This window comes from Natrix helvetica, assembly GCF_964273705.1.
Source record: "Natrix helvetica genome assembly, chromosome: 2".
Lineage (NCBI taxonomy): Eukaryota > Metazoa > Chordata > Lepidosauria > Squamata > Natricidae > Natrix > Natrix helvetica.
Genome location: NC_138552.1, coordinates 273,210,854 through 273,228,988, shown reverse-complemented (window position 1 = coordinate 273,228,988; position 18,135 = coordinate 273,210,854). Strand labels below are relative to the sequence as shown.

At 46.3% G+C, this 18,135-nt stretch overlaps 1 protein-coding gene across 3 annotated transcripts in view; it reads right to left on the bottom strand.

The window, feature by feature from the left end:
- Positions 1-17,818, bottom strand: part of SEPTIN4 (septin 4) — a 62,653-nt gene extending 44,835 nt beyond the window's left edge. For all 3 annotated transcript variants that reach the window (XM_081943397.1, XM_081943399.1, XM_081943398.1), the window contains exon 1: positions 17,563-17,818. The gene's annotated coding sequence lies outside the window, so the exon portion shown is untranslated. The remainder of the gene's footprint in view (positions 1-17,562) is intronic.
- Positions 17,819-18,135: the final 317 nt, after the last annotated feature.

Sequence of the window (18,135 nt, the reverse complement as noted above, 5' to 3'; positions counted from 1 at the left end):
CATACTAACATATAAAGTTAAACATCATAACCACCATGCTTATTTACAATTGGTCTATTCAGTATTTACAAATATAAAGGTATCGTACTTCCATCCATATTACTTTGTTCTTGTCTTATACATTTTCACTGTTATAACTTCATACATAATTCTAATCTCCATTCTATAAATCTTAGTCATTGCTTATTTTGCATCTCTCTTTTTTTGTTCCAACCATTGATAAAATTTAACCCCACCCCCCCAAAAAAGAATGACCATTGTCTTACCTGAAGGGTACTTTTCTGGGTGCTGCGAAGGAGAGTCCAAGCAAGGGTTAAATTCAGCCAATCTGCCCAGGATTGAATTGAAACTTTAAACCACGCCTCTGGTGCTGATTATCTTCAGATTTTTTTCAATGAAGACGTGGAACTGTTGTGCGCTGAGAAGTCCAACAATGGAAACAAATCCAACAATGAAACAAATCAACTGGAACCGTAAATGTTTGAACTGTCACCAGCGGAGCCAGACCCCAGGGTGGGGTGGACTCTCCTTCGCAGCGCCCTGAAAACGACCCTTCAGGTAAGACAATGGTCATTTTCCAGGGCGCTGCTCTGGAGAGTCCAAGCAAGGGACATGCCCAAGCTAATTGTCACTAGGGCAGGAAGCAGCAGCATTCAGGGTCTCTCTGCTGGTGTGAATGCCTTGAAGAACTCGCCTTCCAAATGCTCCTTCCGCTGACGCAAAGCTGTCCAACTTATAATTCCAGACAAACGGGGAGAACAAAGTCCAGGTGCCGCCCTGCAAATTTCCTCAATCGGTGCCTGGGTCGCCCAGGCTGCCGTGGTGGCGGCGCTCCTAGTCGAATGTGCCGTTACGTGGCTAGGCACAGGTTTGGACTGTAGGACATGAGCGAGGGCGATGCAGGCCCTGAGCCACCCACCGATCGTAGAGGAGGACACCTTCCTGCCCTGGGAGGCCGGCTGGAAAGATATGAAGAGCGATCCAAAGCGTCGAAAACTCGCTGTGCACTTGATGTACCTACGGAGCGTCCTGCGCACATCTAGCAAGTGCCAGCGTTTCTCCCTCGGATGTCTAGGGTGTGGACAAAAATCTGGGAGAACTACCTCCTGTGCGCGGTGGAACCAGGAGTTAATCTTGGGGATGAACGACAGATCCAGTCTGAGAATTAACCTGTCTTGTCGAATCAAACATAAGTCCTCTCTGACAGACAGGGCAGCCAGCTCCGAAATACGCCGTGCTGAGGTGCACCAACTTGCGAAGGCCCTCCAGGTAGCGTTGTAGATCCGGATTGTGGACGGACGCCTGGACGCTTGGATGGTGGAGATCATTTTGGCCGAAAGACTGCCTCTGCTCAGGAGATCCCTCTCAAGTGCCAGACGGATAGTTGCAGCCACTGGGGCTCCGGGTGTTGAAGTGCCCCTTGGTTGAGAGAGATCTCCTGCGGTGGAATCTGCCAACGTGGTTCGACAGAAAGGCTCACCAGGTCCGCAAACCAGGTTCTCCTGGGCCAGAACGGTGCCACCAGCAGTATCTCCACTGCCTCCGACAGGATCTTCCGGATGACTCTGGGAAGTAGAGGTAACGGTGGGAAGGCATACAGCAGTCCCCGCGGCCAAGGACAGTGCAAGGCGTTGATTCCCTCGGCACGCGGGTCGTGGAACCTCATGAAGAACCTTGGGAGGTGCATGTTGGATGCGGTGGTGAACAGGTCCACCTGCGGACAGCCGAACCTCTGGGATAATTGCTGGAACAGGTGCGGGTGCAGGTGCCATTCCGAGTGGTCGACCATGGCCCTGCTCAGCCAGTCTGCCTGGGTGTTGGTCGTGCCCGAAATGTGTTCCGCCTGTAGGGACAGGAGGTGTTTCTCCGCCCACCGCCCTAAGACGTCGGCTTCTGACATCAGGGATCTGGAACGAGTGCCCCCCTGGCGGTTGATGTGCGCCTTTGTCGCAACATTGTCCGTCAGTACCCTCATGTGACACCCCTGTATGCTGGACTGGAAATGAAGGAGGGCCAACCTGACTGCCCTCAGCTCCAGCCAGTTGATGCTGTGAGCGGCCTTGGAAGGGGACGAACTGCCCTGCGCCAGTTGACTGTGGCAATGAGCCCCCCAGCCATACAGGCTGGTGTCCATTGTGTTGGTGAGACGGACCGGTTCTTTGAAAGGAGAGCCCTTCGTCAGGGCAGGGGGCAACCATCACCTGAGGGAGCGACATATCTCCAGGGAGACCGGAATTAGCCTCGTCGAACTGCTTTCGTTGGCCCGTTGGTAAGGGAGCAGGAGCCACTGGAGTGGGCGGGAATGGAGTCTTGCCCACGGCATGATGGACAGGCACGAGATCATTTTGCCTAGTAGCTGAGACAGCTGAATGACCTTGGCCAGAGGTGACCTCTGCACTTGTGCGACCCTTTCCCTGAGGCTCGTTACTCGTTCCGGAGATAGGAAGACCCGGCAGAAGATGGTGTCGATGACGGCCCCTAGATGTTGTAGTCTGGTTGTCAGAAGAAGATGACTTTTCTCCAGGTTTATGGAGAACCCGTGGTCTTGAAGTACCTGTATGGTGTACTCCAGGTCTCGGGTTGCCTGTTGGTGAGATGATGACTGGATGAGGACATCGTCCAGGTAGCAGTGCAGTCATATTGGATGGGATCTGAGGAAGGCTGCCACAGCCGTGAGGATCTTCGTAAATGTTCTGGGGGGCGATGATAGGCCAAACGGCAAGGCTCGATACTAATAGTGGCGGTCTGCGTAGGTGAACCTCAGGTACCGGCGGTGGGCTTTGCAGATGGGTATGTGGAGGTAGGCCTCCTTGAGGTCTATGGATGTCAATATATCTTCCGGCCTGATGCATCCCAGGATAGACTTCAGGGTTTAACCTTTTTAGGTCCAATATTCCCCTCCACCCCCTGGAATTTTTGGGAACCAGGAACAGGATTGAGTAAAATCCTGTCCCCTCCTGACCCGCCGTAACATTTTCTATGGCCCTGATATCCCTGAGATGCCTGATCTCCTGTTCCATGAGAGCTCGTTTGATTGGGCATGAAGGGACAGGGCATCTGATGAAGTGGCGGGGGGGAGGGAGAGGAATTCCAAGGTGAGACCCATGCGGATCGTTTGTAGGACCCACTGGTCTGACGTGATCTGCTCCCACTTGGTGTGAAATAACTGGAGATGCCCTCCTATGGGAGCTGACCGTTGATGGTCATTTGTATCTTCTGAAGGGACGGGACCCAGACACCCCCCCCCAAAAGGGGCATTTGGAGTAGTGTTGTTGGCGACCTCTGTCGTGAAAGGACTGATGGTCCTGGGACCGGTCAGTTTGCTGGGAGTACGCCCGATGGAATGGGGCGGAGCTAGAGGATGGCTCGGTGTTCTGAAAAGGCTGCCTCCTGTAGGAGTTGGGACCCTTCCGATCTGACTTTTTTGTGACCGATGGCATCACTTTCTTTTTGTCCTTATTTTCAGCCAGGACTGGGTCCAGGACCTCCCCGAAGAGCTTGTCCCCTTTAAAGGGGGCTGTGACAAGCTTCCACTTGGAACGCATATCCACGTTCCAGTGTCTGAGCCACAAGAGACGTCTGGTAGTGACATTAGACGCTAGGGCTCGAGGCAAACTTGGCAGCGCTTAGGGTGGCATCCGCGGTGTACCCTGTGGCTGCCATGATCTTGTTGATATCCTCCCTCAACTTGGTGTCCCTGGCCGGAATTTTTGTCAGTAACTGCCTCAACCAAAGCAGGGCTGCCCTGGAAAGGAAGGAAGCTGAGGTGGACGTCTTAATCGTCCATGCTGCCGCCTGGTGAGTTTTGTGGCAGGCATTCTCAGTCCTCTTGTCCTCTGCCTTGAGACCCTCTAGTAAGTCAGGGGGGAGAACAGACGTAGAGGTAAGTGCCACAACGGGAGGATCAATTGGAGGTAATTTAAGCAAATCCTCCAGGCTGGCATCTACCGTGTACAGCTTCTTATCATTGCTGCTGGGGTTAGCCATGGTGGCTGGTTGTACCCATTGCTTTTGAACCATGTTGAGAAACAGCTTGGGAACTGGAACTATCTCCTGGGCCGACACAGGTTCCTCAATAAGGTCCCCAGATAGATCATCTGGGTCAATAGTCGCTGAGTTGGGGGCGTTGACCCCAAGTGGGTCGAAATTTTAGCCTTATCCAGGATGGTCTTAAAATTGGTAAGTTTAAATAGGCCCAAAAACACTGGTTTTTCGGAAGTGCCCTTTTCGTCCCTAGAGAACTCAGCTTCCTGCCTAGGGAGTATGTCGTCCTCCTCCTCCCAATCAGAGTCCTCGGTGGCCACTGAGGAATGAGGGGATTGAGGTGGCTGGGTAATGGTTGCCTCTCTGGGAGCTTCCTGGGGCTGTAAATGACGGGTCTTGCGTGTGCGCTTACCCCTCTGTTGCATGCCCGCCTCAATGCCCTGGGAGATAGCCCTATTAATGATTTCCTGCATCTCCACAGAAAGGTTAGGCCCCTGGTCCTCAATGGGGCGAGCCTTTGGAGTGGGCCTGGGGAGCGGCTGCTGAGGCGCCAAGGGACCCACGGGAGCTGGCCCCTCCTCCAGGTCAGAAGGACAGGCGAAGAGGTCGGCCTGGTCAGCCATTGAGGGGCCTGGAGAAACTGCCATAGCAAAGGAGGTTGTAGGAGAAAATTCCTGGCCCTCCTCCTCACTATCAGAAATGGGGCCTCCCTGAGCTGGAGGAACCTCCCTAGAGGGCTCCTCGGGAGGCACCGATAAAGAAGCTTGGACCTGTTGTTGGGTCTTGGAAAATTGTTTTTCTATAGCCTTCTGGCGGTGTAGGGTGTCCCTATCCGGGCCTGATCCCTGCTTGGGTCCGGGCCTGGAATAGGGCTTGCTGCCTCTGATGGCCTCCCTAGCAGCTTTGCCGGCCTGCCTTAAGGAGGCCCTGGAAGAGACTGCCATCTGCTCAGGATTCTCAGAAGACTGATCCGCCATGGTGCTAATTTTGGGCCTAACTGGGACAGGTAGGGACCACCTCCTCTCACCACCTCCACAGTAGCCCACCGCAGACCAAGGGTGCTCAGGCAGAGACACAGAAGGTTGCAGGGTCGGATCCAGCCAAGCAGGGGTTTGGCGCGAGCGTTGTCAGCTCCCAGCGCCTGCAGGAGAGATCAGGATGCGACCCAGGAGGCCACAATCCCTCGCTGCTTCTCTTTTGAGGAGTTAGGGCCAAGGTTGCCGGCCAGGATGGGCAAGACTGAATCCGAGCGGCTCCTGCGCTGAGTCAGGCTTCAGGCAGCTGCGGCATGCGGTTGGGAACAAAAGTGAAAACCAGCGGAATTCAAAATGGCGGCTGGAACTCTCCGCTGCCTTTTCGCGCCTTAAAAACAGTCACCGGCAATAACAGGGAGCCCTGATAGGCCACACGCTGGCTTCAGGAAAGCGCGGACGGCAGCGGCGGGCTCACAGCGGGGAATCCCACCACAGCAGGGGTGCTGCGGTGGCGCTGGCGGCGGCACTCCGACCCACACGCCTCCCTCAACAGCTGCCTGTGGCCCCAAGGTGCCTGGTCGAACCCTGGACACCAAGGGAACCGAGGGGGTGAGCAACAGCCAATTGTAAAGAAAAGGGGAAAATTTTTCTCTCACCAAGCCTGCTCTGTATAATTCTTTTCCTAACCTCTATGGAGAGTCCAAGCAAACTACCAGAATTGAAGAGAAACTCGAAGCGTGTCCACTGGGCTAGCTGAATTGAAAAAAACTGAAGATAATCAGCACCAGAGGCGTGGTTTAAAGTTTCAATTCAGTTCTGGGCAGATTGGCTGTATTTAACCCTTGCCTGGACTCTTCAGAGCAGTGCCCTGGAAAAAGAATGTTTTGCAACACAGTTTATGAATTAGAGAAAAGTGGGAGGGAGGGGGTACTTTTATTTGCATGGCTGCATCGCAGCAATGCCTGCATGTCTTAAAAGCTGCATCGAAGCAGCTATTTTAAAAGGGAGCATGCTGTTTGTCCAGGAAGAAATCCAATCATTCAGCTCTTACTCCAGATATATGATACAGCAAAATGGAAATGCATGCAGAGTTCCCTGCCCTTGCCTCTGAATCAAAGAGACATTTGACCTCTTCTGCTCTTTTACTTACATTCACTCATTTATCTTTATATATTATAGTATCAGTTTTGATGGCTTTTTGGTGATTTAACAATCTATATGCATTATGGATTTCATTATTTATTTGTCTTATCACTCTTTTAAATGATATAAATGGTGTTTTAATGTACATTTTCCCGGAAATGCAAGCAAGACATCATATGCAGTAAGGAACTATTTTAAATATTAAAAATATCCTTCCAAATCCAAGAAGTAGGACTCTGGAACAATTCCTCTGATGGTCTGATTGCCCAATCCCTCAAAAAGGACTCAGTTATAGCAATGATAACCCTTTTCCAGGTATTCAAATGAGCCTACATGTTTCTAAAATGGTGGAACAGGAAAAAATAAGAGCTACAGTCCAACACAACTAGAGGAAAGTTGACTCAGCAGCTCAGATATATGACGCCATGTTATAAATTCAATAAAACATCAAGCAATTACATACATCCACAGGCAGAGTTGTTAATTGTAGTCTTGCTAAAGATGAACAGGCAATTTAAATGTTATTCGCATCTGGAATTTTTAATCCCAGAACTACTCAGTTTAGCATGTAGCAAATGGACATATCAAGAAGTTAATGAAATTAAGTAACTAGTTAAACCAGAACTGCCAGATAAAAGTGTCAACCAATTTAATCCTTCTTGCTTTAACAACAGAACTTTGATGAGTAAATGTAAGAAAGATAATGTGGGAGAGAAAAAGTATTTATTTCAGCAGCTGATTTCCAATAATGGTCTATTTTGAGCGTTGGCCACAATATCAGGCAGGCATTGCCTCTGACCACAGAGGATTTGCTTATTCAGAAATAGCATTTGATCTAGTTCAGCGTTTCTCAATCTCAAGAGACTTTAAGATGTGTGGACTTCAACTTCCAGAATTCTTAAGACAGCAGGCTGGCTGGAAAGATCTGGGAGCTGGAACTCCACACATCTTAAAGTTGCTGAATTGAGAAGCTCTGGTCTAGAATATAAGAACCAAGTTGTTAACAGGGACCAGATACTAGGAGCATGATTGAAAAAAGCTTCCTATTTCCAAGTACATTCAATGTAAAATCTGATTACTTCTTCCCCGTCGACTAAAAAGGTCTTGGGAAACCTTTTAAGTGTAGGCTTTTCCAATGACTACATCTCAATGTCTCTTCCAATAGAACCCCACTCCACCAGTGGCCAAAACCAAAAAGCCTCAGTTCATGTTATGATAGCCTAGGTCCAGGCCTAGGTCCATGATGGCAAACCAGCCCTCACCCCAGCCCAGAGCACCTCCCGCAGACCTCCCGGGTCTCTGCCATGCAGGTGCAGGGTGCATACAGGGGATGTGTGCATGGGGGGGGGCAGGGTGCATGCGCAGGAGGTGCTTGTCTTCCATTTTGGGGCCTTGTGCAGCGCCCCTGCACCCCGTTTTGGTTTCCAGGTCGGTGCAGGTCGCCTTCCAGGCCGAGAACGGGGCATGGTGGAGGGGGGCATACAAAGTATTACAGGTACCGGTAGTCTTCAAATTGTGACTGCAACGGAGCCTGCCATCGCACTCATGGTGGTCAAAACATTTTGCAACCTTTTTTGCAGCAGTTGACAAGAGAATCAATGGTTTGCTATGGATCGTTTGCTATAGTTGTGGCAAAATTGTCAACCACCGTCACGTGATCGTGGGATGTTGCAAACAGCCATAAATGTGGTTTCATCCCTGAGAGCCTAATAGGCACTCAAGTGTGTGTGTGGGGGGGGGGGGGGACATGCATGGCAAAACTTTGAATCTGGGTCCCCAGGTAGGTCCGTTGGAACTTCAACTGGTCACTATCTGACTGGTCGAAAATCGAGGACTATCTGTATAGCAACCTAACTGAGGGGGGAAAGGGCTTTACTCAATTTGGCAAGAAAGTTCAGCAAACTATAGAAAAGTGCCTATATCTTTTAAAGCTGGTGGAGATAACGCCAGGATGGTCGCACTGGATTAATTCTCCTGATCACCATCGAATAACAGAATTACAGAGTCAGAAAGAACCTTGGAGGTCTTCTGGTCTAAACCCCCCCCCCCCAATTCAAGCAGGAAACCTTGTAACATTTCAGACAAAAGGTTGTCCAACATCTTCTTAAAAACCTCCAGCTTTGGAGCACCCACAACTTCTGGAGACAAGCTGTTCCACTGATTTAATTGTTCTAACTGTCAGGAAATTTCTCATTAGTTCTAAGTTGCTTCTCTCCTTGATTAGTTTCCACCCATTGCTTCTTGTCCAGCCCTCAGGTGCTTTGGAGAATAGCTTGACTTCCTCTTCTTTGTGGCAACCCCTGAGATATTGGAACACTGCTATCATGTCTCTCCTAGTCCTTATTCTCATTAAACTAGCCATGCCAATTTCCTAAAACTGTTCTTCATAGGTTTTAGTCTCCAGTGCCCCTAATCATCTTCGTTGCTCTTCTTTGCATTCTTTCTAGAGTCCCAACATCTTTTTTATATCATGGCGACCAAAACTGGATGCGGTATCCCTTCTGGTCATTGCTAACTCATTTCCATAAAAAGGAATGTGAACATTTTTAACAACCTCTGCAGTCTCTGTGAAATCATGGGAGAAGGACACAAAGTAGTGCCAGAGGATTGGAGAAAAGGATCTCTTGTTCCTATACTCAACAGGAGAAAAAGAACTAGTCAGCCTGATGAAGATACCAGGCAAAAGCCTATAATGCATTATTAAGCAGTCGGCGCTTTCTCAATGTGAGCATTGAGAAAAGAATGTGGTGCTTGGCAAGAGCCAATGTGGGTTTATCAAGAAGACATGCCAAACCAATATGTTCTCCTTTTTTGGTCGTATGTCCAATTCAGTTGACCACGGGAATGTGGTGGACATAGTGAACCTTGACTTCAGCAAAGCCTTTGACAATCTCCCACAAGATTCTAGTAGGGGAAGATGATCAAAAAAGGACTGCACTAATGCCAAAATTAGCTCGATATAGAGCGGATTGAAGAATTGTACCCAACTAGTATACATCAATAGTTCCACGTCAAGCGGAAGGGAAGTGTAAGTGGCACACCACAGGTTATGATGAGGCTTTCTGTTGTTCAACATATAAATGACCTTAACCGGGCATTTGAAAAGATGAAATTTGCAGATGATACAATGGTAAGAATATAGTAAACACCTTGGAGCAGAGGTATCCAACCTTGCCAGCTTTAAGACCTGTGGATTTCAACTCCCAGAACTCCCTAGCCGGTTGAAGTCCACAAGTCTTAAAGTAGCCAAAAGTGGACAATCCTGGCTTATAGTAAACTATCAAGATTCAGAATTTTGACAAGTTGGAATCATGGGCAGAAACACAATGAACAGCTAGATGTAAAATCCTACATCTGGTTAGGAACATATCTATAGTGGATGGGTCTATAGAGAGATGAGTACATGTGAAAAGGATCTGGCTATCTTGGTGGATCCCAAGCTGACAATGTGATGCAACTCCCACCCCCTCCCCCCAAAAAGCAAACGCAATCCAAGGATTTGGGCAGGGAGCTGGAAGAGACGGTTCCAAGATCCTTACATTTTACAAACCAACAAATACCATACTCATTGTGAAGTCAGACCTGGTCCTCTATGAACTCAGGAAAACACTGCTATGTTAAAAGGTGTATTTTTAGCAACACATGATGATCGACGTTTTTTAGGCACCAAGAATAACAAAACGTATCCATTGACATTCAAACAGATATACCCATCATCAGTATGTTCTGTTTTGTTGTGTTGGGGTGTACCAGAAATTCCTAAATTTTTGCCATCATACCTCACCTGCCATAAAAATCCAAACACCACAATGAACACAAATGAACAATGAAAACAATACAATGAAACTTTGGAAACTTGGCTTCATAGTAACAATGTAACTAAAAGGCATTTTGCACTTCCCCTGGATTCTGTCTAAAATTCCCCAAAGGAGATATACCTCCCAGTTTCGGAAAACTCTGATTAAAAGTGGAATTTGTGAGCACTGAAGAGAAAATGGATAAAAGAGGAAGAAGGGGAACAAGAGTTGTATTAGTAGATTAAAGGGAATAGTAGTATGATTGGTATTGTTATGCAACTAATTAAGAAATAAAGAAATTATAGTATATTGTTAATTGTAAAAATTGAAAGAAATGCTTTATGTCAAAACGTAACTAGAGGATATATATTGCTTATAGTAAAATAGACCAATAGAGAAATATGAAATGATAAATTGGTGTAATCTTTGAAGGGGCAATTGAAGATATTGTTTATGTATTAAGAAAAAATGAATATAGAAAATGGAAAATAATGGAAGAAAATAATCTGGCTGAAAGGGAAAACCAAGCTATGATGTAAAATGGATTATGTAAATGAGAGGATGTAAAAGGAAAAATCCGGTCAATACTTTGTTTCTATAATATGTATAAAGTTGTATTAAAAAAATAAATAAAACTTTTTTAAAAAAGGAAAACTCTGGTGTATGGTTATACACATTCACATATAACAGGGATGTCCAAACTTGGCATCTTTAAGACTTGTGGACTTCAACTCCCAGAATTCCCCAGCCAGCTGGCTGGGGAATTCTGGGAGTTGAAGTCCACAAGTCTTAAAGTTGCCAAGTTTGGACACCCCTGACATATAATATACATGTAGTCCTCAACTTTACAACAATTAATTTATTAATGATTGAATGAATCCTTATTGAGTCATTCAATAATTCATTCATTCACTCAACCATTCATTCAATGATTGAATGAAATTAAAAGTTATGACGGCCACAGAAAAAAATGACATATAACCCATCCTCAAAGTTATGACCATCCTACCACCCTTGTAGTTAATAGGATCGCAATTTGGACATTTGGCAAGGGGCACTGTGTGTGGTTTTGTAATTGCAATTTGCAATCTTCCCAGATGGCAAAGTCAATTGGGGAGACGGATTCACTTAACGACCAAAATAAAAATGGTCATAAATTCAGGTCTAGCCATGTGACTCATCTAATGACTGCACTGCTTAGCAACCAAAATTCTGGTCCCAACTATGATCATAAATCAAGGATTACCTGTAATACAGGCTTATACATACAGTGTATATATTTGCATGCACATTTGCTCATTTTCTTTAAACAATAAGGTAATTTTTTCAAACCCAGAGGTACATATCTTAAATACTATTATGTTATGCCACCACAGATTAAATGAACAGGGCATTATTTGATTAATATATCAATTAAACACTAAATACTTATTGCTAGACAAGCTCAGCTGCAGTCCTGCACAAATCTCAGGGAACAGAAAAGACAGATCAGAAGCCTAGATGCAGGGGTACTGACCTCATGTATTTTGGGAATTGGTGGGTGTGCTCTCTGGGACTGTCCAGAACCTCAGTAAAGATATCTTGGATATGGAAAGCCCAATTTCTGATGCCTCATTTAGTCTCAGCTATGGTTCCTACAGCTGTGCGGAGCATAATACCCTGGCCTCCAAACTGAAAATACTGAGTTTTTAAAAATAAAGCAACACAATTTCCCCAAACCTGGCACCCTCTCAATGTTGGGCCTGAAACTCCTAGAATTTCCAATGAAATTCAGGAAGACAGTTGGGAAAGTGTAAGTATCTTGTTCCCTGCACACCTCTGGTCTTTGTCCCATTACAGTTTAAAAATGAACTTCTTAAGCACATTACACTGACCCAGATTTGAACCAGGAGGGTCCTTAGAAAAATGCTTTTCTTAGCTGATGGCTCTCTAGAGCTAGAAAGCATCTCCTCGGGGATTTTCAAAATCATTAATTCCAACTTACTGTGGCATTGCAAAAGGATTGGTTGCCTGCAAACATTTGACTTTCTGCCCTATATTCTTACAGTAAGAGCCACTCTGAATGAAGGTCAATTAACCTGTATTGTGATCCGAAAAATAAGAATTACTAATGCATCACCAAATCACATTTTAAACTCCATCCTCAAAAGCAAATAGTTTGGAACCCACTTTAACTCTTGCATCAACGGTGTGACTGAACAAAATACATTCCACATCTCCCTGAGACGCACCATCCAGAAAGATGTTTTTGAGCGCAACAGTTTTTGAGACAATTATTCTAACATCGTTTAGCGATCATTTGAACTTACAACAGCATTGAAGAGTGACTTATGACTGTTTTTCACACTTACGACTGTAGGAAGTTAAACACCCACCCACCCTCTCCTAGAAGAATGAAATATCCTAGGAAATATTGAAAAGGCAGAATATTATATTTCCCTGGATCAGAAATGGAGAAACATGTTTTAGGCAGGAAACAGACTCACTCTTAATAGCCCCCACCTTTTTAATGGGCCATTAAAATGCGTGAGACAGTCTATTCTACAAAGCAAAGATCTCCCACCCCCTTTCAGTTCCAGGGTGATGGGATTAAGGCATGATAGTATTAGCCCTTTAGCCATCTCAACACAGGGCAGGTGGGAAGAAGCAATGCTCAACCAAACTTGGACTCAAAGCACAACCTAAAGAGTTGCCCCTGCATGGCCCCATGGGAGTCTGACAACCAATCAGAATACAAGCTCAAGATCAAAGACCAGAGAGGGCATAAAGCCAGGAACTTTCAGCATCTCGCTTTCTTTTCTTCTTCACCCAACATCTGGAAGCATGTGATCCTCATTTTCTGTTCAGGAGCTCAAGCCATGTGATCCTGCCCACCATTAAACCACCTTTCCAAGCAGCTTCCATGTTTCCAATGTCTTTTCCCCCACTTGGAGCTGAACCCAGAAGGATATTTTCTTCCAACATGACTACTGCTGGCATGTATCCATGACATTTGCAGTATCCTGGGTTCACATGATCCCCTTTTGCCAAGGAAAGTCGATGGGGAAGCCAGAGTCACTTAACAACTGTGTTACCAACGTAACAACTGCTTCACCTGATAGCTGTGCATCAGGTGATTCACCTGATAGCTGTGCATGAAAAGTTGTAAAATGGGGCAAAATTCCCTTTTAACCACTGTCCTGCTTATCAATGGATATTTTAGACTCAATTGTGGATGTAAGTCGAGAACTACCCCTCTAGGAAGTCTTTGGTTAACAACACTCGTTCTGTGATCATTCAAAGTTACAAGTGCTACTGAGTGCATGGTACTATGATCAATCCTCAAAAGTTACCACTACTGAAGCAGCTCCATGATCACGTGGTCGCATCAGGGGGGCGTGGGGGCTGGCAACTGACTCACAGTTATGACACATCATGTGATTGCCATTTGCAGCCTTCCCTGCCAGCTTCCAATGAGCAAAGTCAATGTGGAAGCCAGCAACAGGTAAGGGTCGCAAGTCACTCCTGAAGTTTTTTCCCCCCGAGGAGCCCTACCCAGACTCACACTGCAGCAACCCCCAACCACTGTGCCTGGAGCTGGGCACCCACCTGCACTCTGCACCACTTTTATATGCCCACTGGCCTGCATACAAGCCGTCTAAAGCAACCTTGGCAACTTTTAAGACTTGTGGGCTTCAAATCCCAGAATTCCTCAGTCAGCAAAGCAAAGCTGTCTGAAGAATTCTGGGAGTTGAAGTCCACAAGTCTTAAAAGTTGCCAAGGTTGGAGACCCCTGGTCTAAAGGAAAACTTGTTCTGACCGGAACTTATCTGTACTTCTTGCCAGTTTTCCAACAATGACTGTGTTTCTTGGAGGCCAGCAGCAAATTGCAAGTTGTGATTGTGTGAGGTCCTTTTTCAATAACCTGCGATCCTCACTTAACAACAGCAACTGAGATTGCCAGGATTGCCATCGCTAAATGAGGCAGTCACAACATTTTATAATCATTATCACTTAGCAAAGGAAATTCTGGCCCCAATTACCATCATTAAGCAAGGACTTCCTGTGTTAAAAATAGAAAGGGTCACAAAAACCCAAGAGACTGCCTCTCACACTTCCAAGTGAGTCTACTGTGTCTTTTCCCCCCTCTGAGAGTCTTAATGCATTTCATTTTCTGTAAGAAGTCCAATCACATTATTCAATAATTCTCCATTTGTAGAGATAGAAATGTCATGCCACATCAGAAGAAAATACTGCCTGGATCTCTGCATGATGTGCTTGCCTGGTCTCTGATCATCATCTTCTCTAGTTATAACTAGTTTTGTTTTTTTTAATCTGCTGTCATAAATGTTCTGTTTGGAAGAGAACAACGAAACAACAGGAAGATTCCTCTGATATATTTACCTTCCTTGACTGGTTTTGAATAAAACCTCCCTCCAGTTTCCGAAGAATCAGGACATTTGACAAACATTGGACCAATCTAAATATTTCAATACGTGCTCGCATATGCCCCCCAAAATGGAACGGGGATTGTAAAATCTTTTTGCCTTAAGCACATTCCCAAAACATGAACCCACTAAACCAGTCATGAAACAGGCCGAACGGCACTTTGATTGCTTGCAATTTCACATGCACCCAATAAACATTCTCCCAGATTTCTAACATCATAATTTCTAACATCATCATTCCTTTGAACAACAAAGCCACTAAGTGGGGACTATAAATAGCTAAAACAGGAGAAAAAAAATCTTCATATTTGTTTTAGAAATTAAAGACAGCCAAACCAACAAACAAAAGAAAATACAACAAGGATTGGGTATGTTTAGCACACTGGTTGTCACTGAAAAATAAAAGGAAAGGAAATTAAAAAAAATGGGGAAGTATAATAAAAGTTCCTCCAGAAAGGGCTTGGCTTTCCTAGTTGGCTGGAATCCTGGACAGGTGCATTTCAATATACTCCACCATATTGCTGCAGGTGATACTTGCATCTTTTTAATCTAAAATGGTTAAAGATTTTTTTTTTTGAAAAAGTCTGTTTTGAAACTAATTTGGAATCACATCCCACCACACCTTAATTGTGGGATGAAGTTTGAAAGTAGTCGTGTTAGAGAAGATAATAATGGGTGGGTTGGTTTGTGGGCCATTTTTTCTAAAACCGGACAGAATGTCAAATGATTGTGGAAAACCCTTCACTGATTACAACTATGCCTCTATGTTATTTTTGCTAGCAAAGCTGAGGCGGGCCGGGGGGGGGGGGGGGGGGATAGAAAACCCTGAGAAGCCGTTTCCTGTTCCCACAGAACTGCCGGCTGGCTTCTAGGAGAATTGAAAATATGCAGGGATTTGGCATACTCCCTGGCATGGTCTCCTGTCTGACGTAAAAAGCTGCCATAAAAGCTATAAGGGAGAGAGTTAGCTAATCCAGAACAGGGTGAGAGAATAAGGATTTTCTGGCAAAAAAGAAAAGAAAACTAAGTTAGAAAGAAGGAAAAATATGTGCTGATTCTCAGGACCAGGAAATCTCATATGGCTGGAAAATAGCTTTGGAAGAAGGAAGGTTCCATTTACTCAAAGATCTCATTTCGAGGACAAATCAACCACAGAGCATCCCAAGGCAGGAGAAGGGAACATGGTGAAGCCACATTCCAGTCCACCCTCAGCCAAAAAAGCTGACTGGTTAACTTCCAGTTGCTTATTTCTCAGCCCTTCCTAATGTCTAGATTGCTGTTATTATGGGGATGAGTTGGAAGAAGGAATACTATGCATGAGAGCGAAGGTTCGTTCTCCTAGCTTATACGTTGGTTCCCGAACATTTGGTTATCAGGCTAGGTAACATCTTCAGCAAAATTTAGGGTTCTTAAACTCCGCTGAAGATGTTACCTAGTGTTGTGGCTCGCCAGCAGCTAGCAGAGCTGGCAGCAGATTCGGACAGTGAGCAGGTTGAGGAGGAACATGGGCCAGTCCTGGATTCTGGGGAAAGGCTCTGACGAGTGCTCTGTGTCAGAGGCAGAGAGAGCCTCAGCATCCATCGTTATCTCAAATTCCAGATTTCATTGTACACTGTAACAAAAAAATAAATCCATCCTGTCAATCTATTTGCATCTATCAAAATCAAATTTTGAATCGCAGAGGATGGATGATCTGTTGGTTGGAATTAGTGGTGGTCTCAAGGTTTCACTCAACTGGCCCAATGACAGCAGGTTGGAAAAACCACCAGGAATATCTGCTCAGGAACAACATCCCACTAGGTTCTAGCACAGGGGTTCCCAACTTTTTCTATATCCCGCACCCCTAGAACACTTCAGATATATTTTCGCACCCCTTACAAAAGTAAATACCTGCATTGAATTATCCATATGCGCTCTAATTTTGAAACGTCTAAACCCAAGTTTTTGCACCCCCGGTATATTGTCTTGCACCTCCAGTTAGGAACCCCCGTGCTAGAATTCTCTGCATCAGAGGCACCCTGAAAAGTATTTTCCCCATAGGTAATGCTTGGACTGTAAATATGTCCCAAATATCTAAAGGGCTAAATGCAGGCCAATGGGGGGGGGTCTTTTTTATTGGAAGAGAAGAGACATCCTGTGGTAGGGGACCCCCCCCCAAAAAAAGAGCAAGACACTGGCCTATGAAGAGATCATCATGCTGTGCTTCACTCTGTCTGCACTAACACAGCCCATCTATTTCTAAATTAATCCAGGATCTGGATTCACCTGAAATCATCATTTAACTAAGCAATCTGGGTTACACAGCACACACGCTGCAACAACCAAAGGGAAAAAAAATTAAGGCTAGCATTAACCACATGTTGGGGTGTAATGCATCTGCTAGTCCTTCACTGATCCACTGATCCAATTAAGGGAATTGGGTGAAACAGCTACTGTGAGTATCATCAAATGCTTCGCATATATCACACCTCAGCTCAATGGTCAAAGGCCTATTGAGATAGGCTGGTATTCTCAACCCATTTCTGCAAGCCATAAAGCTGGGCCAGAGAGAATGGGATGAGCTCCAGATTTCCTGCCACTGTCTCTAGACTCCCAGGTTTCTTTCCAATTCGAATCAGGTTCGTTTTGGATGCTCGCGCAGAAAAAGTAAACACCACCACCCCCAACCTCCTTAAGCGTGCGGTCCAGGCTTAAAGTAGGAACGATGAAACGCCACTTATAACCAACCTATGCGCCACTGGCTCCTTGCTTATGTAATGGCCTGAAATAATAATAATAATAATAATTTAAAAAAACTCTGGACACGCTCAGACGACCGCTGTCCTCCTGCGGTATCCAAACTTCCACCTCTTCCAAAAAGGAAGACTGGTCGTCGCTTCCAAACGAATCCCAAGAGAAAGTTCTGGGCTGGAAAGCAGCAGCGCCTACTTTCGCCTGCACCGCCGATTCTCCAACCGCCGGTGACACCCGGAGACGGGGTGAAGAAGTGCGGGCCCTCCCGGCCTTACTTAGACCCAAAAGCACCCCTCTCCGAGGGGAGACCATGAAGCAATCACCCCGACGGGCGCCAACGACGCCGCGCAAAACCATTCGCGCGATCCGCCTTTGGCTCCCCGGGGGGAAAGGACGGCGGCGCGTTTCGGTGCCAACCGCAACGGCAGCCGCTCCGCTTACCGACTTCCCTGCCCCAGCCGCCGCCGCCCCCCCCCCCCCGGCGGGAGACCCCGGCTGGCTTACCCACTGCAGGGGCAGCAAATCCGGCGGCTCCAGTCCCCCCGCCGCGCCGCCAGGTGAAGCTGTTCAGTTCGCTCCGTCCCTCTCACGCCGGGCGCAGGATTAACGGAGGCTGCAGGCAGGCATGTGACTGGGACCTGACGGGAGGGGGAGCCGCGAAGCAACACCGCAGCAGCCTGGAGGGAAGAGCCGCAGCTCTCCCTGAGCTTCAAGGAGAAACACCAGCAGGTTCCTGCTGATAACTTCTGAGCCTTTTCTCTCCCCCCTCCCCTCTCAAGAGAACTTAAGGGCAGTGCCTCTGAGCATGTGCAGCATGCATACCTATGGCAGGTGTTCTCGTTGTGCAAGCTTCAGAGTCCCCCCCCTCTTTGGAAAACTGCACTGCAAAGGTGCTGTGTTCTCACAATAGGCTTTTAACGTTTTAAAGTCACTTAAAGCAGGGGTCCCCAACCTTTCGGACCTCAGGAACCACTAAATTGATAATTTTAAATCCTGTAGACCACTAATATGATTTTTTTAAAAGATAAATAGGATTTAGCACAATTTAAAAAAGGCAAATAATTTTTCTACGGACCA